Raw genomic sequence first — 21238 nt, 5'->3', positions numbered from 1 at the left:
AAAAAAAAAAATGTCCTACCGACTGCGTTCCCTTTTTTGTGTCAGGACGTGAAGAACGTCTCCAACGGAACTGTGAAATGAGCGAAAGCGTGGGAAACATTGCATTCAAAATGCTTGTGAATTTTCGAGTTGCCCAGTGAGTGTCAACAAAACACGTAAATCCTCTGCTCCAACGCATGAGACGTAACGACTGCTGCAATTTGTTTTTGCGTCGTGTGTCAGTATTCTTTGATAGTCTGTTACGAGCTTAGCACGATAAGTTTGTAGACAGCATCCAGGCGACGTTTTATTAGTTGCAGCGATTGCACAACAGTAAAGGACATGAGCCAATGTATAGTTGTGCATCGTGGAAGGTTTGCTAACGTCCTGTGAGCCCGGGTAGCTCAGCCGGTAGAGCATTAGGCTTTTAACCTAAGGGTCCAGGGTTCAAATCCCTGTCTGGGCGGAAATTTTAATGCTTTGGTAGTGATTCGTCTAGTAGCGGCGGAAACACTACGGAAGAGAATGTAACTACGCCGTTTCCTGCCACCACAGTGCTTTAAACGGTGGCAGTTGCATGTGACGGGAGAGGATTGCGCTCCGCGCAGTCGTGGCCGAGTGGTTAAGGCGTCTGACTCGAAATCAGATTCCCTCTGGGAGCGTAGGTTCGAGTCCTACCGGCTGCGTGCGATTTTGCGTAAAGAAGAGCAAATATTTTCACACGCATGAACGCGGGTGCAAGCCAATGACGCCACTCTCAACAAGACGAAAATTTAAGAATACAGAGTTCCGCGACGGCCGCTGCTTCCTGTGGTTACCGGTTCACCACGCACTGACGCTGGGACTGCAGAAAGCCGTCGCAGGCCCACGAGTGCGCTCCCGTCATTTTCTCGCGCCGACGCCGAGTTTGTGAGTACACACATGTGCTTGGAAGTTTTGGACAGAGCGAACATTCATTTCTTTTTAAGAATCGTAATTCAGTCATTCGAGTGCGGCAAAAGCAATGGTGCAGCGTTTCTTTTCTTAAGATCTCGCAGCTACTTGCAAGTATGTCCACCGCTTAAGACGACAGAAAACTAGCGTCAGCGGTGCGTCAGTGGGAAGTCGGTGAAGTCGCCATTGGAGCCATAAGCCAGTAATTACGACATGTGAATCACTCGCTCATCACGCAGCTGTACGATAGCTCAGTCGGTAGAGCGTTAGGTTTTCAACCAAAGGGTGTTGGGTCCAAGCCTCTGCCTGGGCGAAAATTAATACACTTTCGTAACGGCTAATGTGCTGGCCATGGAAACACTAGAGAAAAGAGTGAGGCCAAGCCGCTTTCTGCCATCGGATTGCTTCTCAAGGTGGCACTTTCACTTGTCGGAAGACGCTTTTGCCACCGGCAGTCGTGGCCGAGTGGTTAAGGCGTCTGACTTGAAATCAGATTCCCTCTGGGAGCGCAGGTTCGAGTCCTGCCGACTGCGAAAATTTTCTCGCTCACAGAAGATGGACGTTCAGCTGCATCCTAGCGGTTGCGTCACTACTAAACACGTGGGTCGCCAGCAATGTGCAGTGTTCTTGGCTACAGGGTGCAGCGCTAAAGTCGCGCCCAGAAGCCACAGCTCATCTCCTCGTCTCGCAGCCGTCCACCAGGTGTCAGTGCAAGTGTCGCCTCTCTGGGCAGTGCAGATGTGTCCATTTTAGCTTGCAGACGATGACGTGCAGCAATTTATGAGCTAGCGCAAGTCAAATGTTTTACCGTGTGTATCTGCTAGATACTGCCTCTCACACGGTGGAGAGGCTCACTCCTTCTTGTGTCTCGTTCTCTGCACACGAGTTGCACGTGGCATCGATATAGCACCGGTTTTCTAGCGTCAGCGAAGTCAATATTACATGAATCGAGTCGACGTGTTTGCTTGTTACGATGATTGAAGCAGAAGAAATGTGTGTGGTGCTTCACTGCATCTGCTGCTCGCCTTTCAGCGTCCCTGTGTCTTATCAGACGAAGACGACTGTGAAATTGGCGACGAGGCAGAGGTTAACGAAGACGTACAAAACAGAGACGTTCCACGTCAGCCGAAATAGCTCAGTTGGGAGAGCGTTAGACTGAAGATCTAAAGGTCCCTGGTTCGATCCCGGGTTTCGGCATGCATTCGTTTTGAAGCTGACGCCAATGGAATTGCTCTGAGTTTGTGATAATGTAACTACCGCCGAGAACAAAAGTGACTCCCTCCTGTAGCTGTTCTGGTTGTCTAGTGCATGCCATAAGAGGAACACAGTAGGCAACTGCCTGGGAAGCAAGAAAATAAAAAAAAAAAATGTCCTACCGACTGCGTTCCCTTTTTTGTGTCAGGACGTGAAGAACGTCTCCAACGGAACTGTGAAATGAGCGAAAGCGTGGGAAACATTGCATTCAAAATGCTTGTGAATTTTCGAGTTGCCCAGTGAGTGTCAACAAAACACGTAAATCCTCTGCTCCAACGCATGAGACGTAACGACTGCTGCAATTTGTTTTTGCGTCGTGTGTCAGTATTCTTTGATAGTCTGTTACGAGCTTAGCACGATAAGTTTGTAGACAGCATCCAGGCGACGTTTTATTAGTTGCAGCGATTGCACAACAGTAAAGGACATGAGCCAATGTATAGTTGTGCATCGTGGAAGGTTTGCTAACGTCCTGTGAGCCCGGGTAGCTCAGCCGGTAGAGCATTAGGCTTTTAACCTAAGGGTCCAGGGTTCAAATCCCTGTCTGGGCGGAAATTTTAATGCTTTGGTAGTGATTCGTCTAGTAGCGGCGGAAACACTACGGAAGAGAATGTAACTACGCCGTTTCCTGCCACCACAGTGCTTTAAACGGTGGCAGTTGCATGTGACGGGAGAGGATTGCGCTCCGCGCAGTCGTGGCCGAGTGGTTAAGGCGTCTGACTCGAAATCAGATTCCCTCTGGGAGCGTAGGTTCGAGTCCTACCGGCTGCGTGCGATTTTGCGTAAAGAAGAGCAAATATTTTCACACGCATGAACGCGGGTGCAAGCCAATGACGCCACTCTCAACAAGACGAAAATTTAAGAATACAGAGTTCCGCGACGGCCGCTGCTTCCTGTGGTTACCGGTTCACCACGCACTGACGCTGGGACTGCAGAAAGCCGTCGCAGGCCCACGAGTGCGCTCCCGTCATTTTCTCGCGCCGACGCCGAGTTTGTGAGTACACACATGTGCTTGGAAGTTTTGGACAGAGCGAACATTCATTTCTTTTTAAGAATCGTAATTCAGTCATTCGAGTGCGGCAAAAGCAATGGTGCAGCGTTTCTTTTCTTAAGATCTCGCAGCTACTTGCAAGTATGTCCACCGCTTAAGACGACAGAAAACTAGCGTCAGCGGTGCGTCAGTGGGAAGTCGGTGAAGTCGCCATTGGAGCCATAAGCCAGTAATTACGACATGTGAATCACTCGCTCATCACGCAGCTGTACGATAGCTCAGTCGGTAGAGCGTTAGGTTTTCAACCAAAGGGTGTTGGGTCCAAGCCTCTGCCTGGGCGAAAATTAATACACTTTCGTAACGGCTAATGTGCTGGCCATGGAAACACTAGAGAAAAGAGTGAGGCCAAGCCGCTTTCTGCCATCGGATTGCTTCTCAAGGTGGCACTTTCACTTGTCGGAAGACGCTTTTGCCACCGGCAGTCGTGGCCGAGTGGTTAAGGCGTCTGACTTGAAATCAGATTCCCTCTGGGAGCGCAGGTTCGAGTCCTGCCGACTGCGAAAATTTTCTCGCTCACAGAAGATGGACGTTCAGCTGCATCCTAGCGGTTGCGTCACTACTAAACACGTGGGTCGCCAGCAATGTGCAGTGTTCTTGGCTACAGGGTGCAGCGCTAAAGTCGCGCCCAGAAGCCACAGCTCATCTCCTCGTCTCGCAGCCGTCCACCAGGTGTCAGTGCAAGTGTCGCCTCTCTGGGCAGTGCAGATGTGTCCATTTTAGCTTGCAGACGATGACGTGCAGCAATTTATGAGCTAGCGCAAGTCAAATGTTTTACCGTGTGTATCTGCTAGATACTGCCTCTCACACGGTGGAGAGGCTCACTCCTTCTTGTGTCTCGTTCTCTGCACACGAGTTGCACGTGGCATCGATATAGCACCGGTTTTCTAGCGTCAGCGAAGTCAATATTACATGAATCGAGTCGACGTGTTTGCTTGTTACGATGATTGAAGCAGAAGAAATGTGTGTGGTGCTTCACTGCATCTGCTGCTCGCCTTTCAGCGTCCCTGTGTCTTATCAGACGAAGACGACTGTGAAATTGGCGACGAGGCAGAGGTTAACGAAGACGTACAAAACAGAGACGTTCCACGTCAGCCGAAATAGCTCAGTTGGGAGAGCGTTAGACTGAAGATCTAAAGGTCCCTGGTTCGATCCCGGGTTTCGGCATGCATTCGTTTTGAAGCTGACGCCAATGGAATTGCTCTGAGTTTGTGATAATGTAACTACCGCCGAGAACAAAAGTGACTCCCTCCTGTAGCTGTTCTGGTTGTCTAGTGCATGCCATAAGAGGAACACAGTAGGCAACTGCCTGGGAAGCAAGAAAATAAAAAAAAAAAATGTCCTACCGACTGCGTTCCCTTTTTTGTGTCAGGACGTGAAGAACGTCTCCAACGGAACTGTGAAATGAGCGAAAGCGTGGGAAACATTGCATTCAAAATGCTTGTGAATTTTCGAGTTGCCCAGTGAGTGTCAACAAAACACGTAAATCCTCTGCTCCAACGCATGAGACGTAACGACTGCTGCAATTTGTTTTTGCGTCGTGTGTCAGTATTCTTTGATAGTCTGTTACGAGCTTAGCACGATAAGTTTGTAGACAGCATCCAGGCGACGTTTTATTAGTTGCAGCGATTGCACAACAGTAAAGGACATGAGCCAATGTATAGTTGTGCATCGTGGAAGGTTTGCTAACGTCCTGTGAGCCCGGGTAGCTCAGCCGGTAGAGCATTAGGCTTTTAACCTAAGGGTCCAGGGTTCAAATCCCTGTCTGGGCGGAAATTTTAATGCTTTGGTAGTGATTCGTCTAGTAGCGGCGGAAACACTACGGAAGAGAATGTAACTACGCCGTTTCCTGCCACCACAGTGCTTTAAACGGTGGCAGTTGCATGTGACGGGAGAGGATTGCGCTCCGCGCAGTCGTGGCCGAGTGGTTAAGGCGTCTGACTCGAAATCAGATTCCCTCTGGGAGCGTAGGTTCGAGTCCTACCGGCTGCGTGCGATTTTGCGTAAAGAAGAGCAAATATTTTCACACGCATGAACGCGGGTGCAAGCCAATGACGCCACTCTCAACAAGACGAAAATTTAAGAATACAGAGTTCCGCGACGGCCGCTGCTTCCTGTGGTTACCGGTTCACCACGCACTGACGCTGGGACTGCAGAAAGCCGTCGCAGGCCCACGAGTGCGCTCCCGTCATTTTCTCGCGCCGACGCCGAGTTTGTGAGTACACACATGTGCTTGGAAGTTTTGGACAGAGCGAACATTCATTTCTTTTTAAGAATCGTAATTCAGTCATTCGAGTGCGGCAAAAGCAATGGTGCAGCGTTTCTTTTCTTAAGATCTCGCAGCTACTTGCAAGTATGTCCACCGCTTAAGACGACAGAAAACTAGCGTCAGCGGTGCGTCAGTGGGAAGTCGGTGAAGTCGCCATTGGAGCCATAAGCCAGTAATTACGACATGTGAATCACTCGCTCATCACGCAGCTGTACGATAGCTCAGTCGGTAGAGCGTTAGGTTTTCAACCAAAGGGTGTTGGGTCCAAGCCTCTGCCTGGGCGAAAATTAATACACTTTCGTAACGGCTAATGTGCTGGCCATGGAAACACTAGAGAAAAGAGTGAGGCCAAGCCGCTTTCTGCCATCGGATTGCTTCTCAAGGTGGCACTTTCACTTGTCGGAAGACGCTTTTGCCACCGGCAGTCGTGGCCGAGTGGTTAAGGCGTCTGACTTGAAATCAGATTCCCTCTGGGAGCGCAGGTTCGAGTCCTGCCGACTGCGAAAATTTTCTCGCTCACAGAAGATGGACGTTCAGCTGCATCCTAGCGGTTGCGTCACTACTAAACACGTGGGTCGCCAGCAATGTGCAGTGTTCTTGGCTACAGGGTGCAGCGCTAAAGTCGCGCCCAGAAGCCACAGCTCATCTCCTCGTCTCGCAGCCGTCCACCAGGTGTCAGTGCAAGTGTCGCCTCTCTGGGCAGTGCAGATGTGTCCATTTTAGCTTGCAGACGATGACGTGCAGCAATTTATGAGCTAGCGCAAGTCAAATGTTTTACCGTGTGTATCTGCTAGATACTGCCTCTCACACGGTGGAGAGGCTCACTCCTTCTTGTGTCTCGTTCTCTGCACACGAGTTGCACGTGGCATCGATATAGCACCGGTTTTCTAGCGTCAGCGAAGTCAATATTACATGAATCGAGTCGACGTGTTTGCTTGTTACGATGATTGAAGCAGAAGAAATGTGTGTGGTGCTTCACTGCATCTGCTGCTCGCCTTTCAGCGTCCCTGTGTCTTATCAGACGAAGACGACTGTGAAATTGGCGACGAGGCAGAGGTTAACGAAGACGTACAAAACAGAGACGTTCCACGTCAGCCGAAATAGCTCAGTTGGGAGAGCGTTAGACTGAAGATCTAAAGGTCCCTGGTTCGATCCCGGGTTTCGGCATGCATTCGTTTTGAAGCTGACGCCAATGGAATTGCTCTGAGTTTGTGATAATGTAACTACCGCCGAGAACAAAAGTGACTCCCTCCTGTAGCTGTTCTGGTTGTCTAGTGCATGCCATAAGAGGAACACAGTAGGCAACTGCCTGGGAAGCAAGAAAATAAAAAAAAAAAATGTCCTACCGACTGCGTTCCCTTTTTTGTGTCAGGACGTGAAGAACGTCTCCAACGGAACTGTGAAATGAGCGAAAGCGTGGGAAACATTGCATTCAAAATGCTTGTGAATTTTCGAGTTGCCCAGTGAGTGTCAACAAAACACGTAAATCCTCTGCTCCAACGCATGAGACGTAACGACTGCTGCAATTTGTTTTTGCGTCGTGTGTCAGTATTCTTTGATAGTCTGTTACGAGCTTAGCACGATAAGTTTGTAGACAGCATCCAGGCGACGTTTTATTAGTTGCAGCGATTGCACAACAGTAAAGGACATGAGCCAATGTATAGTTGTGCATCGTGGAAGGTTTGCTAACGTCCTGTGAGCCCGGGTAGCTCAGCCGGTAGAGCATTAGGCTTTTAACCTAAGGGTCCAGGGTTCAAATCCCTGTCTGGGCGGAAATTTTAATGCTTTGGTAGTGATTCGTCTAGTAGCGGCGGAAACACTACGGAAGAGAATGTAACTACGCCGTTTCCTGCCACCACAGTGCTTTAAACGGTGGCAGTTGCATGTGACGGGAGAGGATTGCGCTCCGCGCAGTCGTGGCCGAGTGGTTAAGGCGTCTGACTCGAAATCAGATTCCCTCTGGGAGCGTAGGTTCGAGTCCTACCGGCTGCGTGCGATTTTGCGTAAAGAAGAGCAAATATTTTCACACGCATGAACGCGGGTGCAAGCCAATGACGCCACTCTCAACAAGACGAAAATTTAAGAATACAGAGTTCCGCGACGGCCGCTGCTTCCTGTGGTTACCGGTTCACCACGCACTGACGCTGGGACTGCAGAAAGCCGTCGCAGGCCCACGAGTGCGCTCCCGTCATTTTCTCGCGCCGACGCCGAGTTTGTGAGTACACACATGTGCTTGGAAGTTTTGGACAGAGCGAACATTCATTTCTTTTTAAGAATCGTAATTCAGTCATTCGAGTGCGGCAAAAGCAATGGTGCAGCGTTTCTTTTCTTAAGATCTCGCAGCTACTTGCAAGTATGTCCACCGCTTAAGACGACAGAAAACTAGCGTCAGCGGTGCGTCAGTGGGAAGTCGGTGAAGTCGCCATTGGAGCCATAAGCCAGTAATTACGACATGTGAATCACTCGCTCATCACGCAGCTGTACGATAGCTCAGTCGGTAGAGCGTTAGGTTTTCAACCAAAGGGTGTTGGGTCCAAGCCTCTGCCTGGGCGAAAATTAATACACTTTCGTAACGGCTAATGTGCTGGCCATGGAAACACTAGAGAAAAGAGTGAGGCCAAGCCGCTTTCTGCCATCGGATTGCTTCTCAAGGTGGCACTTTCACTTGTCGGAAGACGCTTTTGCCACCGGCAGTCGTGGCCGAGTGGTTAAGGCGTCTGACTTGAAATCAGATTCCCTCTGGGAGCGCAGGTTCGAGTCCTGCCGACTGCGAAAATTTTCTCGCTCACAGAAGATGGACGTTCAGCTGCATCCTAGCGGTTGCGTCACTACTAAACACGTGGGTCGCCAGCAATGTGCAGTGTTCTTGGCTACAGGGTGCAGCGCTAAAGTCGCGCCCAGAAGCCACAGCTCATCTCCTCGTCTCGCAGCCGTCCACCAGGTGTCAGTGCAAGTGTCGCCTCTCTGGGCAGTGCAGATGTGTCCATTTTAGCTTGCAGACGATGACGTGCAGCAATTTATGAGCTAGCGCAAGTCAAATGTTTTACCGTGTGTATCTGCTAGATACTGCCTCTCACACGGTGGAGAGGCTCACTCCTTCTTGTGTCTCGTTCTCTGCACACGAGTTGCACGTGGCATCGATATAGCACCGGTTTTCTAGCGTCAGCGAAGTCAATATTACATGAATCGAGTCGACGTGTTTGCTTGTTACGATGATTGAAGCAGAAGAAATGTGTGTGGTGCTTCACTGCATCTGCTGCTCGCCTTTCAGCGTCCCTGTGTCTTATCAGACGAAGACGACTGTGAAATTGGCGACGAGGCAGAGGTTAACGAAGACGTACAAAACAGAGACGTTCCACGTCAGCCGAAATAGCTCAGTTGGGAGAGCGTTAGACTGAAGATCTAAAGGTCCCTGGTTCGATCCCGGGTTTCGGCATGCATTCGTTTTGAAGCTGACGCCAATGGAATTGCTCTGAGTTTGTGATAATGTAACTACCGCCGAGAACAAAAGTGACTCCCTCCTGTAGCTGTTCTGGTTGTCTAGTGCATGCCATAAGAGGAACACAGTAGGCAACTGCCTGGGAAGCAAGAAAATAAAAAAAAAAAATGTCCTACCGACTGCGTTCCCTTTTTTGTGTCAGGACGTGAAGAACGTCTCCAACGGAACTGTGAAATGAGCGAAAGCGTGGGAAACATTGCATTCAAAATGCTTGTGAATTTTCGAGTTGCCCAGTGAGTGTCAACAAAACACGTAAATCCTCTGCTCCAACGCATGAGACGTAACGACTGCTGCAATTTGTTTTTGCGTCGTGTGTCAGTATTCTTTGATAGTCTGTTACGAGCTTAGCACGATAAGTTTGTAGACAGCATCCAGGCGACGTTTTATTAGTTGCAGCGATTGCACAACAGTAAAGGACATGAGCCAATGTATAGTTGTGCATCGTGGAAGGTTTGCTAACGTCCTGTGAGCCCGGGTAGCTCAGCCGGTAGAGCATTAGGCTTTTAACCTAAGGGTCCAGGGTTCAAATCCCTGTCTGGGCGGAAATTTTAATGCTTTGGTAGTGATTCGTCTAGTAGCGGCGGAAACACTACGGAAGAGAATGTAACTACGCCGTTTCCTGCCACCACAGTGCTTTAAACGGTGGCAGTTGCATGTGACGGGAGAGGATTGCGCTCCGCGCAGTCGTGGCCGAGTGGTTAAGGCGTCTGACTCGAAATCAGATTCCCTCTGGGAGCGTAGGTTCGAGTCCTACCGGCTGCGTGCGATTTTGCGTAAAGAAGAGCAAATATTTTCACACGCATGAACGCGGGTGCAAGCCAATGACGCCACTCTCAACAAGACGAAAATTTAAGAATACAGAGTTCCGCGACGGCCGCTGCTTCCTGTGGTTACCGGTTCACCACGCACTGACGCTGGGACTGCAGAAAGCCGTCGCAGGCCCACGAGTGCGCTCCCGTCATTTTCTCGCGCCGACGCCGAGTTTGTGAGTACACACATGTGCTTGGAAGTTTTGGACAGAGCGAACATTCATTTCTTTTTAAGAATCGTAATTCAGTCATTCGAGTGCGGCAAAAGCAATGGTGCAGCGTTTCTTTTCTTAAGATCTCGCAGCTACTTGCAAGTATGTCCACCGCTTAAGACGACAGAAAACTAGCGTCAGCGGTGCGTCAGTGGGAAGTCGGTGAAGTCGCCATTGGAGCCATAAGCCAGTAATTACGACATGTGAATCACTCGCTCATCACGCAGCTGTACGATAGCTCAGTCGGTAGAGCGTTAGGTTTTCAACCAAAGGGTGTTGGGTCCAAGCCTCTGCCTGGGCGAAAATTAATACACTTTCGTAACGGCTAATGTGCTGGCCATGGAAACACTAGAGAAAAGAGTGAGGCCAAGCCGCTTTCTGCCATCGGATTGCTTCTCAAGGTGGCACTTTCACTTGTCGGAAGACGCTTTTGCCACCGGCAGTCGTGGCCGAGTGGTTAAGGCGTCTGACTTGAAATCAGATTCCCTCTGGGAGCGCAGGTTCGAGTCCTGCCGACTGCGAAAATTTTCTCGCTCACAGAAGATGGACGTTCAGCTGCATCCTAGCGGTTGCGTCACTACTAAACACGTGGGTCGCCAGCAATGTGCAGTGTTCTTGGCTACAGGGTGCAGCGCTAAAGTCGCGCCCAGAAGCCACAGCTCATCTCCTCGTCTCGCAGCCGTCCACCAGGTGTCAGTGCAAGTGTCGCCTCTCTGGGCAGTGCAGATGTGTCCATTTTAGCTTGCAGACGATGACGTGCAGCAATTTATGAGCTAGCGCAAGTCAAATGTTTTACCGTGTGTATCTGCTAGATACTGCCTCTCACACGGTGGAGAGGCTCACTCCTTCTTGTGTCTCGTTCTCTGCACACGAGTTGCACGTGGCATCGATATAGCACCGGTTTTCTAGCGTCAGCGAAGTCAATATTACATGAATCGAGTCGACGTGTTTGCTTGTTACGATGATTGAAGCAGAAGAAATGTGTGTGGTGCTTCACTGCATCTGCTGCTCGCCTTTCAGCGTCCCTGTGTCTTATCAGACGAAGACGACTGTGAAATTGGCGACGAGGCAGAGGTTAACGAAGACGTACAAAACAGAGACGTTCCACGTCAGCCGAAATAGCTCAGTTGGGAGAGCGTTAGACTGAAGATCTAAAGGTCCCTGGTTCGATCCCGGGTTTCGGCATGCATTCGTTTTGAAGCTGACGCCAATGGAATTGCTCTGAGTTTGTGATAATGTAACTACCGCCGAGAACAAAAGTGACTCCCTCCTGTAGCTGTTCTGGTTGTCTAGTGCATGCCATAAGAGGAACACAGTAGGCAACTGCCTGGGAAGCAAGAAAATAAAAAAAAAAATGTCCTACCGACTGCGTTCCCTTTTTTGTGTCAGGACGTGAAGAACGTCTCCAACGGAACTGTGAAATGAGCGAAAGCGTGGGAAACATTGCATTCAAAATGCTTGTGAATTTTCGAGTTGCCCAGTGAGTGTCAACAAAACACGTAAATCCTCTGCTCCAACGCATGAGACGTAACGACTGCTGCAATTTGTTTTTGCGTCGTGTGTCAGTATTCTTTGATAGTCTGTTACGAGCTTAGCACGATAAGTTTGTAGACAGCATCCAGGCGACGTTTTATTAGTTGCAGCGATTGCACAACAGTAAAGGACATGAGCCAATGTATAGTTGTGCATCGTGGAAGGTTTGCTAACGTCCTGTGAGCCCGGGTAGCTCAGCCGGTAGAGCATTAGGCTTTTAACCTAAGGGTCCAGGGTTCAAATCCCTGTCTGGGCGGAAATTTTAATGCTTTGGTAGTGATTCGTCTAGTAGCGGCGGAAACACTACGGAAGAGAATGTAACTACGCCGTTTCCTGCCACCACAGTGCTTTAAACGGTGGCAGTTGCATGTGACGGGAGAGGATTGCGCTCCGCGCAGTCGTGGCCGAGTGGTTAAGGCGTCTGACTCGAAATCAGATTCCCTCTGGGAGCGTAGGTTCGAGTCCTACCGGCTGCGTGCGATTTTGCGTAAAGAAGAGCAAATATTTTCACACGCATGAACGCGGGTGCAAGCCAATGACGCCACTCTCAACAAGACGAAAATTTAAGAATACAGAGTTCCGCGACGGCCGCTGCTTCCTGTGGTTACCGGTTCACCACGCACTGACGCTGGGACTGCAGAAAGCCGTCGCAGGCCCACGAGTGCGCTCCCGTCATTTTCTCGCGCCGACGCCGAGTTTGTGAGTACACACATGTGCTTGGAAGTTTTGGACAGAGCGAACATTCATTTCTTTTTAAGAATCGTAATTCAGTCATTCGAGTGCGGCAAAAGCAATGGTGCAGCGTTTCTTTTCTTAAGATCTCGCAGCTACTTGCAAGTATGTCCACCGCTTAAGACGACAGAAAACTAGCGTCAGCGGTGCGTCAGTGGGAAGTCGGTGAAGTCGCCATTGGAGCCATAAGCCAGTAATTACGACATGTGAATCACTCGCTCATCACGCAGCTGTACGATAGCTCAGTCGGTAGAGCGTTAGGTTTTCAACCAAAGGGTGTTGGGTCCAAGCCTCTGCCTGGGCGAAAATTAATACACTTTCGTAACGGCTAATGTGCTGGCCATGGAAACACTAGAGAAAAGAGTGAGGCCAAGCCGCTTTCTGCCATCGGATTGCTTCTCAAGGTGGCACTTTCACTTGTCGGAAGACGCTTTTGCCACCGGCAGTCGTGGCCGAGTGGTTAAGGCGTCTGACTTGAAATCAGATTCCCTCCGGGAGCGCAGGTTCGAGTCCTGCCGACTGCGAAAATTTTCTCGCTCACAGAAGATGGACGTTCAGCTGCATCCTAGCGGTTGCGTCACTACTAAACACGTGGGTCGCCAGCAATGTGCAGTGTTCTTGGCTACAGGGTGCAGCGCTAAAGTCGCGCCCAGAAGCCACAGCTCATCTCCTCGTCTCGCAGCCGTCCACCAGGTGTCAGTGCAAGTGTCGCCTCTCTGGGCAGTGCAGATGTGTCCATTTTAGCTTGCAGACGATGACGTGCAGCAATTTATGAGCTAGCGCAAGTCAAATGTTTTACCGTGTGTATCTGCTAGATACTGCCTCTCACACGGTGGAGAGGCTCACTCCTTCTTGTGTCTCGTTCTCTGCACACGAGTTGCACGTGGCATCGATATAGCACCGGTTTTCTAGCGTCAGCGAAGTCAATATTACATGAATCGAGTCGACGTGTTTGCTTGTTACGATGATTGAAGCAGAAGAAATGTGTGTGGTGCTTCACTGCATCTGCTGCTCGCCTTTCAGCGTCCCTGTGTCTTATCAGACGAAGACGACTGTGAAATTGGCGACGAGGCAGAGGTTAACGAAGACGTACAAAACAGAGACGTTCCACGTCAGCCGAAATAGCTCAGTTGGGAGAGCGTTAGACTGAAGATCTAAAGGTCCCTGGTTCGATCCCGGGTTTCGGCATGCATTCGTTTTGAAGCTGACGCCAATGGAATTGCTCTGAGTTTGTGATAATGTAACTACCGCCGAGAACAAAAGTGACTCCCTCCTGTAGCTGTTCTGGTTGTCTAGTGCATGCCATAAGAGGAACACAGTAGGCAACTGCCTGGGAAGCAAGAAAATAAAAAAAAAAAATGTCCTACCGACTGCGTTCCCTTTTTTGTGTCAGGACGTGAAGAACGTCTCCAACGGAACTGTGAAATGAGCGAAAGCGTGGGAAACATTGCATTCAAAATGCTTGTGAATTTTCGAGTTGCCCAGTGAGTGTCAACAAAACACGTAAATCCTCTGCTCCAACGCATGAGACGTAACGACTGCTGCAATTTGTTTTTGCGTCGTGTGTCAGTATTCTTTGATAGTCTGTTACGAGCTTAGCACGATAAGTTTGTAGACAGCATCCAGGCGACGTTTTATTAGTTGCAGCGATTGCACAACAGTAAAGGACATGAGCCAATGTATAGTTGTGCATCGTGGAAGGTTTGCTAACGTCCTGTGAGCCCGGGTAGCTCAGCCGGTAGAGCATTAGGCTTTTAACCTAAGGGTCCAGGGTTCAAATCCCTGTCTGGGCGGAAATTTTAATGCTTTGGTAGTGATTCGTCTAGTAGCGGCGGAAACACTACGGAAGAGAATGTAACTACGCCGTTTCCTGCCACCACAGTGCTTTAAACGGTGGCAGTTGCATGTGACGGGAGAGGATTGCGCTCCGCGCAGTCGTGGCCGAGTGGTTAAGGCGTCTGACTCGAAATCAGATTCCCTCTGGGAGCGTAGGTTCGAGTCCTACCGGCTGCGTGCGATTTTGCGTAAAGAAGAGCAAATATTTTCACACGCATGAACGCGGGTGCAAGCCAATGACGCCACTCTCAACAAGACGAAAATTTAAGAATACAGAGTTCCGCGACGGCCGCTGCTTCCTGTGGTTACCGGTTCACCACGCACTGACGCTGGGACTGCAGAAAGCCGTCGCAGGCCCACGAGTGCGCTCCCGTCATTTTCTCGCGCCGACGCCGAGTTTGTGAGTACACACATGTGCTTGGAAGTTTTGGACAGAGCGAACATTCATTTCTTTTTAAGAATCGTAATTCAGTCATTCGAGTGCGGCAAAAGCAATGGTGCAGCGTTTCTTTTCTTAAGATCTCGCAGCTACTTGCAAGTATGTCCACCGCTTAAGACGACAGAAAACTAGCGTCAGCGGTGCGTCAGTGGGAAGTCGGTGAAGTCGCCATTGGAGCCATAAGCCAGTAATTACGACATGTGAATCACTCGCTCATCACGCAGCTGTACGATAGCTCAGTCGGTAGAGCGTTAGGTTTTCAACCAAAGGGTGTTGGGTCCAAGCCTCTGCCTGGGCGAAAATTAATACACTTTCGTAACGGCTAATGTGCTGGCCATGGAAACACTAGAGAAAAGAGTGAGGCCAAGCCGCTTTCTGCCATCGGATTGCTTCTCAAGGTGGCACTTTCACTTGTCGGAAGACGCTTTTGCCACCGGCAGTCGTGGCCGAGTGGTTAAGGCGTCTGACTTGAAATCAGATTCCCTCTGGGAGCGCAGGTTCGAGTCCTGCCGACTGCGAAAATTTTCTCGCTCACAGAAGATGGACGTTCAGCTGCATCCTAGCGGTTGCGTCACTACTAAACACGTGGGTCGCCAGCAATGTGCAGTGTTCTTGGCTACAGGGTGCAGCGCTAAAGTCGCGCCCAGAAGCCACAGCTCATCTCCTCGTCTCGCAGCCGTCCACCAGGTGTCAGTGCAAGTGTCGCCTCTCTGGGCAGTGCAGATGTGTCCATTTTAGCTTGCAGACGATGACGTGCAGCAATTTATGAGCTAGCGCAAGTCAAATGTTTTACCGTGTGTATCTGCTAGATACTGCCTCTCACACGGTGGAGAGGCTCACTCCTTCTTGTGTCTCGTTCTCTGCACACGAGTTGCACGTGGCATCGATATAGCACCGGTTTTCTAGCGTCAGCGAAGTCAATATTACATGAATCGAGTCGACGTGTTTGCTTGTTACGATGATTGAAGCAGAAGAAATGTGTGTGGTGCTTCACTGCATCTGCTGCTCGCCTTTCAGCGTCCCTGTGTCTTATCAGACGAAGACGACTGTGAAATTGGCGACGAGGCAGAGGTTAACGAAGACGTACAAAACAGAGACGTTCCACGTCAGCCGAAATAGCTCAGTTGGGAGAGCGTTAGACTGAAGATCTAAAGGTCCCTGGTTCGATCCCGGGTTTCGGCATGCATTCGTTTTGAAGCTGACGCCAATGGAATTGCTCTGAGTTTGTGATAATGTAACTACCGCCGAGAACAAAAGTGACTCCCTCCTGTAGCTGTTCTGGTTGTCTAGTGCATGCCATAAGAGGAACACAGTAGGCAACTGCCTGGGAAGCAAGAAAATAAAAAAAAAAAATGTCCTACCGACTGCGTTCCCTTTTTTGTGTCAGGACGTGAAGAACGTCTCCAACGGAACTGTGAAATGAGCGAAAGCGTGGGAAACATTGCATTCAAAATGCTTGTGAATTTTCGAGTTGCCCAGTGAGTGTCAACAAAACACGTAAATCCTCTGCTCCAACGCATGAGACGTAACGACTGCTGCAATTTGTTTTTGCGTCGTGTGTCAGTATTCTTTGATAGTCTGTTACGAGCTTAGCACGATAAGTTTGTAGACAGCATCCAGGCGACGTTTTATTAGTTGCAGCGATTGCACAACAGTAAAGGACATGAGCCAATGTATAGTTGTGCATCGTGGAAGGTTTGCTAACGTCCTGTGAGCCCGGGTAGCTCAGCCGGTAGAGCATTAGGCTTTTAACCTAAGGGTCCAGGGTTCAAATCCCTGTCTGGGCGGAAATTTTAATGCTTTGGTAGTGATTCGTCTAGTAGCGGCGGAAACACTACGGAAGAGAATGTAACTACGCCGTTTCCTGCCACCACAGTGCTTTAAACGGTGGCAGTTGCATGTGACGGGAGAGGATTGCGCTCCGCGCAGTCGTGGCCGAGTGGTTAAGGCGTCTGACTCGAAATCAGATTCCCTCTGGGAGCGTAGGTTCGAGTCCTACCGGCTGCGTGCGATTTTGCGTAAAGAAGAGCAAATATTTTCACACGCATGAACGCGGGTGCAAGCCAATGACGCCACTCTCAACAAGACGAAAATTTAAGAATACAGAGTTCCGCGACGGCCGCTGCTTCCTGTGGTTACCGGTTCACCACGCACTGACGCTGGGACTGCAGAAAGCCGTCGCAGGCCCACGAGTGCGCTCCCGTCATTTTCTCGCGCCGACGCCGAGTTTGTGAGTACACACATGTGCTTGGAAGTTTTGGACAGAGCGAACATTCATTTCTTTTTAAGAATCGTAATTCAGTCATTCGAGTGCGGCAAAAGCAATGGTGCAGCGTTTCTTTTCTTAAGATCTCGCAGCTACTTGCAAGTATGTCCACCGCTTAAGACGACAGAAAACTAGCGTCAGCGGTGCGTCAGTGGGAAGTCGGTGAAGTCGCCATTGGAGCCATAAGCCAGTAATTACGACATGTGAATCACTCGCTCATCACGCAGCTGTACGATAGCTCAGTCGGTAGAGCGTTAGGTTTTCAACCAAAGGGTGTTGGGTCCAAGCCTCTGCCTGGGCGAAAATTAATACACTTTCGTAACGGCTAATGTGCTGGCCATGGAAACACTAGAGAAAAGAGTGAGGCCAAGCCGCTTTCTGCCATCGGATTGCTTCTCAAGGTGGCACTTTCACTTGTCGGAAGACGCTTTTGCCACCGGCAGTCGTGGCCGAGTGGTTAAGGCGTCTGACTTGAAATCAGATTCCCTCTGGGAGCGCAGGTTCGAGTCCTGCCGACTGCGAAAATTTTCTCGCTCACAGAAGATGGACGTTCAGCTGCATCCTAGCGGTTGCGTCACTACTAAACACGTGGGTCGCCAGCAATGTGCAGTGTTCTTGGCTACAGGGTGCAGCGCTAAAGTCGCGCCCAGAAGCCACAGCTCATCTCCTCGTCTCGCAGCCGTCCACCAGGTGTCAGTGCAAGTGTCGCCTCTCTGGGCAGTGCAGATGTGTCCATTTTAGCTTGCAGACGATGACGTGCAGCAATTTATGAGCTAGCGCAAGTCAAATGTTTTACCGTGTGTATCTGCTAGATACTGCCTCTCACACGGTGGAGAGGCTCACTCCTTCTTGTGTCTCGTTCTCTGCACACGAGTTGCACGTGGCATCGATATAGCACCGGTTTTCTAGCGTCAGCGAAGTCAATATTACATGAATCGAGTCGACGTGTTTGCTTGTTACGATGATTGAAGCAGAAGAAATGTGTGTGGTGCTTCACTGCATCTGCTGCTCGCCTTTCAGCGTCCCTGTGTCTTATCAGACGAAGACGACTGTGAAATTGGCGACGAGGCAGAGGTTAACGAAGACGTACAAAACAGAGACGTTCCACGTCAGCCGAAATAGCTCAGTTGGGAGAGCGTTAGACTGAAGATCTAAAGGTCCCTGGTTCGATCCCGGGTTTCGGCATGCATTCGTTTTGAAGCTGACGCCAATGGAATTGCTCTGAGTTTGTGATAATGTAACTACCGCCGAGAACAAAAGTGACTCCCTCCTGTAGCTGTTCTGGTTGTCTAGTGCATGCCATAAGAGGAACACAGTAGGCAACTGCCTGGGAAGCAAGAAAATAAAAAAAAAAAATGTCCTACCGACTGCGTTCCCTTTTTTGTGTCAGGACGTGAAGAACGTCTCCAACGGAACTGTGAAATGAGCGAAAGCGTGGGAAACATTGCATTCAAAATGCTTGTGAATTTTCGAGTTGCCCAGTGAGTGTCAACAAAACACGTAAATCCTCTGCTCCAACGCATGAGACGTAACGACTGCTGCAATTTGTTTTTGCGTCGTGTGTCAGTATTCTTTGATAGTCTGTTACGAGCTTAGCACGATAAGTTTGTAGACAGCATCCAGGCGACGTTTTATTAGTTGCAGCGATTGCACAACAGTAAAGGACATGAGCCAATGTATAGTTGTGCATCGTGGAAGGTTTGCTAACGTCCTGTGAGCCCGGGTAGCTCAGCCGGTAGAGCATTAGGCTTTTAACCTAAGGGTCCAGGGTTCAAATCCCTGTCTGGGCGGAAATTTTAATGCTTTGGTAGTGATTCGTCTAGTAGCGGCGGAAACACTACGGAAGAGAATGTAACTACGCCGTTTCCTGCCACCACAGTGCTTTAAACGGTGGCAGTTGCATGTGACGGGAGAGGATTGCGCTCCGCGCAGTCGTGGCCGAGTGGTTAAGGCGTCTGACTCGAAATCAGATTCCCTCTGGGAGCGTAGGTTCGAGTCCTACCGGCTGCGTGCGATTTTGCGTAAAGAAGAGCAAATATTTTCACACGCATGAACGCGGGTGCAAGCCAATGACGCCACTCTCAACAAGACGAAAATTTAAGAATACAGAGTTCCGCGACGGCCGCTGCTTCCTGTGGTTACCGGTTCACCACGCACTGACGCTGGGACTGCAGAAAGCCGTCGCAGGCCCACGAGTGCGCTCCCGTCATTTTCTCGCGCCGACGCCGAGTTTGTGAGTACACACATGTGCTTGGAAGTTTTGGACAGAGCGAACATTCATTTCTTTTTAAGAATCGTAATTCAGTCATTCGAGTGCGGCAAAAGCAATGGTGCAGCGTTTCTTTTCTTAAGATCTCGCAGCTACTTGCAAGTATGTCCACCGCTTAAGACGACAGAAAACTAGCGTCAGCGGTGCGTCAGTGGGAAGTCGGTGAAGTCGCCATTGGAGCCATAAGCCAGTAATTACGACATGTGAATCACTCGCTCATCACGCAGCTGTACGATAGCTCAGTCGGTAGAGCGTTAGGTTTTCAACCAAAGGGTGTTGGGTCCAAGCCTCTGCCTGGGCGAAAATTAATACACTTTCGTAACGGCTAATGTGCTGGCCATGGAAACACTAGAGAAAAGAGTGAGGCCAAGCCGCTTTCTGCCATCGGATTGCTTCTCAAGGTGGCACTTTCACTTGTCGGAAGACGCTTTTGCCACCGGCAGTCGTGGCCGAGTGGTTAAGGCGTCTGACTTGAAATCAGATTCCCTCTGGGAGCGCAGGTTCGAGTCCTGCCGACTGCGAAAATTTTCTCGCTCACAGAAGATGGACGTTCAGCTGCATCCTAGCGGTTGCGTCACTACTAAACACGTGGGTCGCCAGCAATGTGCAGTGTTCTTGGCTACAGGGTGCAGCGCTAAAGTCGCGCCCAGAAGCCACAGCTCATCTCCTCGTCTCGCAGCCGTCCACCAGGTGTCAGTGCAAGTGTCGCCTCTCTGGGCAGTGCAGATGTGTCCATTTTAGCTTGCAGACGATGACGTGCAGCAATTTATGAGCTAGCGCAAGTCAAATGTTTTACCGTGTGTATCTGCTAGATACTGCCTCTCACACGGTGGAGAGGCTCACTCCTTCTTGTGTCTCGTTCTCTGCACACGAGTTGCACGTGGCATCGATATAGCACCGGTTTTCTAGCGTCAGCGAAGTCAATATTACATGAATCGAGTCGACGTGTTTGCTTGTTACGATGATTGAAGCAGAAGAAATGTGTGTGGTGCTTCACTGCATCTGCTGCTCGCCTTTCAGCGTCCCTGTGTCTTATCAGACGAAGACGACTGTGAAATTGGCGACGAGGCAGAGGTTAACGAAGACGTACAAAACAGAGACGTTCCACGTCAGCCGAAATAGCTCAGTTGGGAGAGCGTTAGACTGAAGATCTAAAGGTCCCTGGTTCGATCCCGGGTTTCGGCATGCATTCGTTTTGAAGCTGACGCCAATGGAATTGCTCTGAGTTTGTGATAATGTAACTACCGCCGAGAACAAAAGTGACTCCCTCCTGTAGCTGTTCTGGTTGTCTAGTGCATGCCATAAGAGGAACACAGTAGGCAACTGCCTGGGAAGCAAGAAAATAAAAAAAAAAAATGTCCTACCGACTGCGTTCCCTTTTTTGTGTCAGGACGTGAAGAACGTCTCCAACGGAACTGTGAAATGAGCGAAAGCGTGGGAAACATTGCATTCAAAATGCTTGTGAATTTTCGAGTTGCCCAGTGAGTGTCAACAAAACACGTAAATCCTCTGCTCCAACGCATGAGACGTAACGACTGCTGCAATTTGTTTTTGCGTCGTGTGTCAGTATTCTTTGATAGTCTGTTACGAGCTTAGCACGATAAGTTTGTAGACAGCATCCAGGCGACGTTTTATTAGTTGCAGCGATTGCACAACAGTAAAGGACATGAGCCAATGTATAGTTGTGCATCGTGGAAGGTTTGCTAACGTCCTGTGAGCCCGGGTAGCTCAGCCGGTAGAGCATTAGGCTTTTAACCTAAGGGTCCAGGGTTCAAATCCCTGTCTGGGCGGAAATTTTAATGCTTTGGTAGTGATTCGTCTAGTAGCGGCGGAAACACTACGGAAGAGAATGTAACTACGCCGTTTCCTGCCACCACAGTGCTTTAAACGGTGGCAGTTGCATGTGACGGGAGAGGATTGCGCTCCGCGCAGTCGTGGCCGAGTGGTTAAGGCGTCTGACTCGAAATCAGATTCCCTCTGGGAGCGTAGGTTCGAGTCCTACCGGCTGCGTGCGATTTTGCGTAAAGAAGAGCAAATATTTTCACACGCATGAACGCGGGTGCAAGCCAATGACGCCACTCTCAACAAGACGAAAATTTAAGAATACAGAGTTCCGCGACGGCCGCTGCTTCCTGTGGTTACCGGTTCACCACGCACTGACGC

The 21238-nt window shown here is 50.0% G+C and overlaps 38 non-coding genes across 38 annotated transcripts; all 38 read left to right on the top strand.

Annotated features, from left to right (window-relative positions):
- The first annotated feature begins 372 nt into the window (after positions 1–372).
- Trnak-uuu (transfer RNA lysine (anticodon UUU)) lies at positions 373–445 on the top strand. Its single transcript has one exon. It is a non-coding gene; the product is annotated as a tRNA-Lys (tRNA).
- A 138-nt stretch (positions 446–583) lies between these two features.
- Positions 584–665, top strand: Trnas-cga (transfer RNA serine (anticodon CGA)). Its single transcript has one exon. It is a non-coding gene; the product is annotated as a tRNA-Ser (tRNA).
- Positions 666–1363: 698 nt separating this feature from the next.
- Positions 1364–1445, top strand: Trnas-uga (transfer RNA serine (anticodon UGA)). The gene has a single exon. It is a non-coding gene; the product is annotated as a tRNA-Ser (tRNA).
- Positions 1446–2036: 591 nt separating this feature from the next.
- On the top strand, positions 2037–2109 carry Trnaf-gaa (transfer RNA phenylalanine (anticodon GAA)). The gene has a single exon. It is a non-coding gene; the product is annotated as a tRNA-Phe (tRNA).
- A 532-nt stretch (positions 2110–2641) lies between these two features.
- On the top strand, positions 2642–2714 carry Trnak-uuu (transfer RNA lysine (anticodon UUU)). Its single transcript has one exon. It is a non-coding gene; the product is annotated as a tRNA-Lys (tRNA).
- Positions 2715–2852: 138 nt separating this feature from the next.
- On the top strand, positions 2853–2934 carry Trnas-cga (transfer RNA serine (anticodon CGA)). Its single transcript has one exon. It is a non-coding gene; the product is annotated as a tRNA-Ser (tRNA).
- A 698-nt stretch (positions 2935–3632) lies between these two features.
- Trnas-uga (transfer RNA serine (anticodon UGA)) lies at positions 3633–3714 on the top strand. Its single transcript has one exon. It is a non-coding gene; the product is annotated as a tRNA-Ser (tRNA).
- Positions 3715–4305: 591 nt separating this feature from the next.
- Positions 4306–4378, top strand: Trnaf-gaa (transfer RNA phenylalanine (anticodon GAA)). Its single transcript has one exon. It is a non-coding gene; the product is annotated as a tRNA-Phe (tRNA).
- Positions 4379–4910: 532 nt separating this feature from the next.
- Trnak-uuu (transfer RNA lysine (anticodon UUU)) lies at positions 4911–4983 on the top strand. The gene has a single exon. It is a non-coding gene; the product is annotated as a tRNA-Lys (tRNA).
- Positions 4984–5121: 138 nt separating this feature from the next.
- On the top strand, positions 5122–5203 carry Trnas-cga (transfer RNA serine (anticodon CGA)). Its single transcript has one exon. It is a non-coding gene; the product is annotated as a tRNA-Ser (tRNA).
- A 698-nt stretch (positions 5204–5901) lies between these two features.
- On the top strand, positions 5902–5983 carry Trnas-uga (transfer RNA serine (anticodon UGA)). Its single transcript has one exon. It is a non-coding gene; the product is annotated as a tRNA-Ser (tRNA).
- A 591-nt stretch (positions 5984–6574) lies between these two features.
- Positions 6575–6647, top strand: Trnaf-gaa (transfer RNA phenylalanine (anticodon GAA)). The gene has a single exon. It is a non-coding gene; the product is annotated as a tRNA-Phe (tRNA).
- A 532-nt stretch (positions 6648–7179) lies between these two features.
- Positions 7180–7252, top strand: Trnak-uuu (transfer RNA lysine (anticodon UUU)). The gene has a single exon. It is a non-coding gene; the product is annotated as a tRNA-Lys (tRNA).
- Positions 7253–7390: 138 nt separating this feature from the next.
- Trnas-cga (transfer RNA serine (anticodon CGA)) lies at positions 7391–7472 on the top strand. The gene has a single exon. It is a non-coding gene; the product is annotated as a tRNA-Ser (tRNA).
- A 698-nt stretch (positions 7473–8170) lies between these two features.
- Trnas-uga (transfer RNA serine (anticodon UGA)) lies at positions 8171–8252 on the top strand. The gene has a single exon. It is a non-coding gene; the product is annotated as a tRNA-Ser (tRNA).
- A 591-nt stretch (positions 8253–8843) lies between these two features.
- Trnaf-gaa (transfer RNA phenylalanine (anticodon GAA)) lies at positions 8844–8916 on the top strand. Its single transcript has one exon. It is a non-coding gene; the product is annotated as a tRNA-Phe (tRNA).
- A 532-nt stretch (positions 8917–9448) lies between these two features.
- Trnak-uuu (transfer RNA lysine (anticodon UUU)) lies at positions 9449–9521 on the top strand. The gene has a single exon. It is a non-coding gene; the product is annotated as a tRNA-Lys (tRNA).
- Positions 9522–9659: 138 nt separating this feature from the next.
- Positions 9660–9741, top strand: Trnas-cga (transfer RNA serine (anticodon CGA)). Its single transcript has one exon. It is a non-coding gene; the product is annotated as a tRNA-Ser (tRNA).
- Positions 9742–10439: 698 nt separating this feature from the next.
- On the top strand, positions 10440–10521 carry Trnas-uga (transfer RNA serine (anticodon UGA)). The gene has a single exon. It is a non-coding gene; the product is annotated as a tRNA-Ser (tRNA).
- A 591-nt stretch (positions 10522–11112) lies between these two features.
- Trnaf-gaa (transfer RNA phenylalanine (anticodon GAA)) lies at positions 11113–11185 on the top strand. The gene has a single exon. It is a non-coding gene; the product is annotated as a tRNA-Phe (tRNA).
- A 531-nt stretch (positions 11186–11716) lies between these two features.
- Positions 11717–11789, top strand: Trnak-uuu (transfer RNA lysine (anticodon UUU)). The gene has a single exon. It is a non-coding gene; the product is annotated as a tRNA-Lys (tRNA).
- Positions 11790–11927: 138 nt separating this feature from the next.
- On the top strand, positions 11928–12009 carry Trnas-cga (transfer RNA serine (anticodon CGA)). Its single transcript has one exon. It is a non-coding gene; the product is annotated as a tRNA-Ser (tRNA).
- A 698-nt stretch (positions 12010–12707) lies between these two features.
- Trnas-uga (transfer RNA serine (anticodon UGA)) lies at positions 12708–12789 on the top strand. The gene has a single exon. It is a non-coding gene; the product is annotated as a tRNA-Ser (tRNA).
- Positions 12790–13380: 591 nt separating this feature from the next.
- On the top strand, positions 13381–13453 carry Trnaf-gaa (transfer RNA phenylalanine (anticodon GAA)). Its single transcript has one exon. It is a non-coding gene; the product is annotated as a tRNA-Phe (tRNA).
- Positions 13454–13985: 532 nt separating this feature from the next.
- Trnak-uuu (transfer RNA lysine (anticodon UUU)) lies at positions 13986–14058 on the top strand. The gene has a single exon. It is a non-coding gene; the product is annotated as a tRNA-Lys (tRNA).
- A 138-nt stretch (positions 14059–14196) lies between these two features.
- Trnas-cga (transfer RNA serine (anticodon CGA)) lies at positions 14197–14278 on the top strand. Its single transcript has one exon. It is a non-coding gene; the product is annotated as a tRNA-Ser (tRNA).
- A 698-nt stretch (positions 14279–14976) lies between these two features.
- Trnas-uga (transfer RNA serine (anticodon UGA)) lies at positions 14977–15058 on the top strand. The gene has a single exon. It is a non-coding gene; the product is annotated as a tRNA-Ser (tRNA).
- Positions 15059–15649: 591 nt separating this feature from the next.
- Positions 15650–15722, top strand: Trnaf-gaa (transfer RNA phenylalanine (anticodon GAA)). Its single transcript has one exon. It is a non-coding gene; the product is annotated as a tRNA-Phe (tRNA).
- A 532-nt stretch (positions 15723–16254) lies between these two features.
- On the top strand, positions 16255–16327 carry Trnak-uuu (transfer RNA lysine (anticodon UUU)). Its single transcript has one exon. It is a non-coding gene; the product is annotated as a tRNA-Lys (tRNA).
- Positions 16328–16465: 138 nt separating this feature from the next.
- On the top strand, positions 16466–16547 carry Trnas-cga (transfer RNA serine (anticodon CGA)). The gene has a single exon. It is a non-coding gene; the product is annotated as a tRNA-Ser (tRNA).
- Positions 16548–17245: 698 nt separating this feature from the next.
- Trnas-uga (transfer RNA serine (anticodon UGA)) lies at positions 17246–17327 on the top strand. Its single transcript has one exon. It is a non-coding gene; the product is annotated as a tRNA-Ser (tRNA).
- A 591-nt stretch (positions 17328–17918) lies between these two features.
- On the top strand, positions 17919–17991 carry Trnaf-gaa (transfer RNA phenylalanine (anticodon GAA)). Its single transcript has one exon. It is a non-coding gene; the product is annotated as a tRNA-Phe (tRNA).
- A 532-nt stretch (positions 17992–18523) lies between these two features.
- Positions 18524–18596, top strand: Trnak-uuu (transfer RNA lysine (anticodon UUU)). Its single transcript has one exon. It is a non-coding gene; the product is annotated as a tRNA-Lys (tRNA).
- A 138-nt stretch (positions 18597–18734) lies between these two features.
- Positions 18735–18816, top strand: Trnas-cga (transfer RNA serine (anticodon CGA)). Its single transcript has one exon. It is a non-coding gene; the product is annotated as a tRNA-Ser (tRNA).
- Positions 18817–19514: 698 nt separating this feature from the next.
- Positions 19515–19596, top strand: Trnas-uga (transfer RNA serine (anticodon UGA)). Its single transcript has one exon. It is a non-coding gene; the product is annotated as a tRNA-Ser (tRNA).
- A 591-nt stretch (positions 19597–20187) lies between these two features.
- Trnaf-gaa (transfer RNA phenylalanine (anticodon GAA)) lies at positions 20188–20260 on the top strand. Its single transcript has one exon. It is a non-coding gene; the product is annotated as a tRNA-Phe (tRNA).
- A 532-nt stretch (positions 20261–20792) lies between these two features.
- Trnak-uuu (transfer RNA lysine (anticodon UUU)) lies at positions 20793–20865 on the top strand. Its single transcript has one exon. It is a non-coding gene; the product is annotated as a tRNA-Lys (tRNA).
- A 138-nt stretch (positions 20866–21003) lies between these two features.
- Positions 21004–21085, top strand: Trnas-cga (transfer RNA serine (anticodon CGA)). The gene has a single exon. It is a non-coding gene; the product is annotated as a tRNA-Ser (tRNA).
- Positions 21086–21238: the final 153 nt, after the last annotated feature.

This window comes from Schistocerca nitens, unplaced genomic scaffold, assembly GCF_023898315.1.
Source record: "Schistocerca nitens isolate TAMUIC-IGC-003100 unplaced genomic scaffold, iqSchNite1.1 HiC_scaffold_293, whole genome shotgun sequence".
In the NCBI taxonomy this organism is placed as follows: Eukaryota; Metazoa; Arthropoda; class Insecta; order Orthoptera; family Acrididae; genus Schistocerca; species Schistocerca nitens.
Note: the sequence above shows the minus strand (reverse complement) of the source record. Positions and strands in the feature narration are given on the sequence as shown.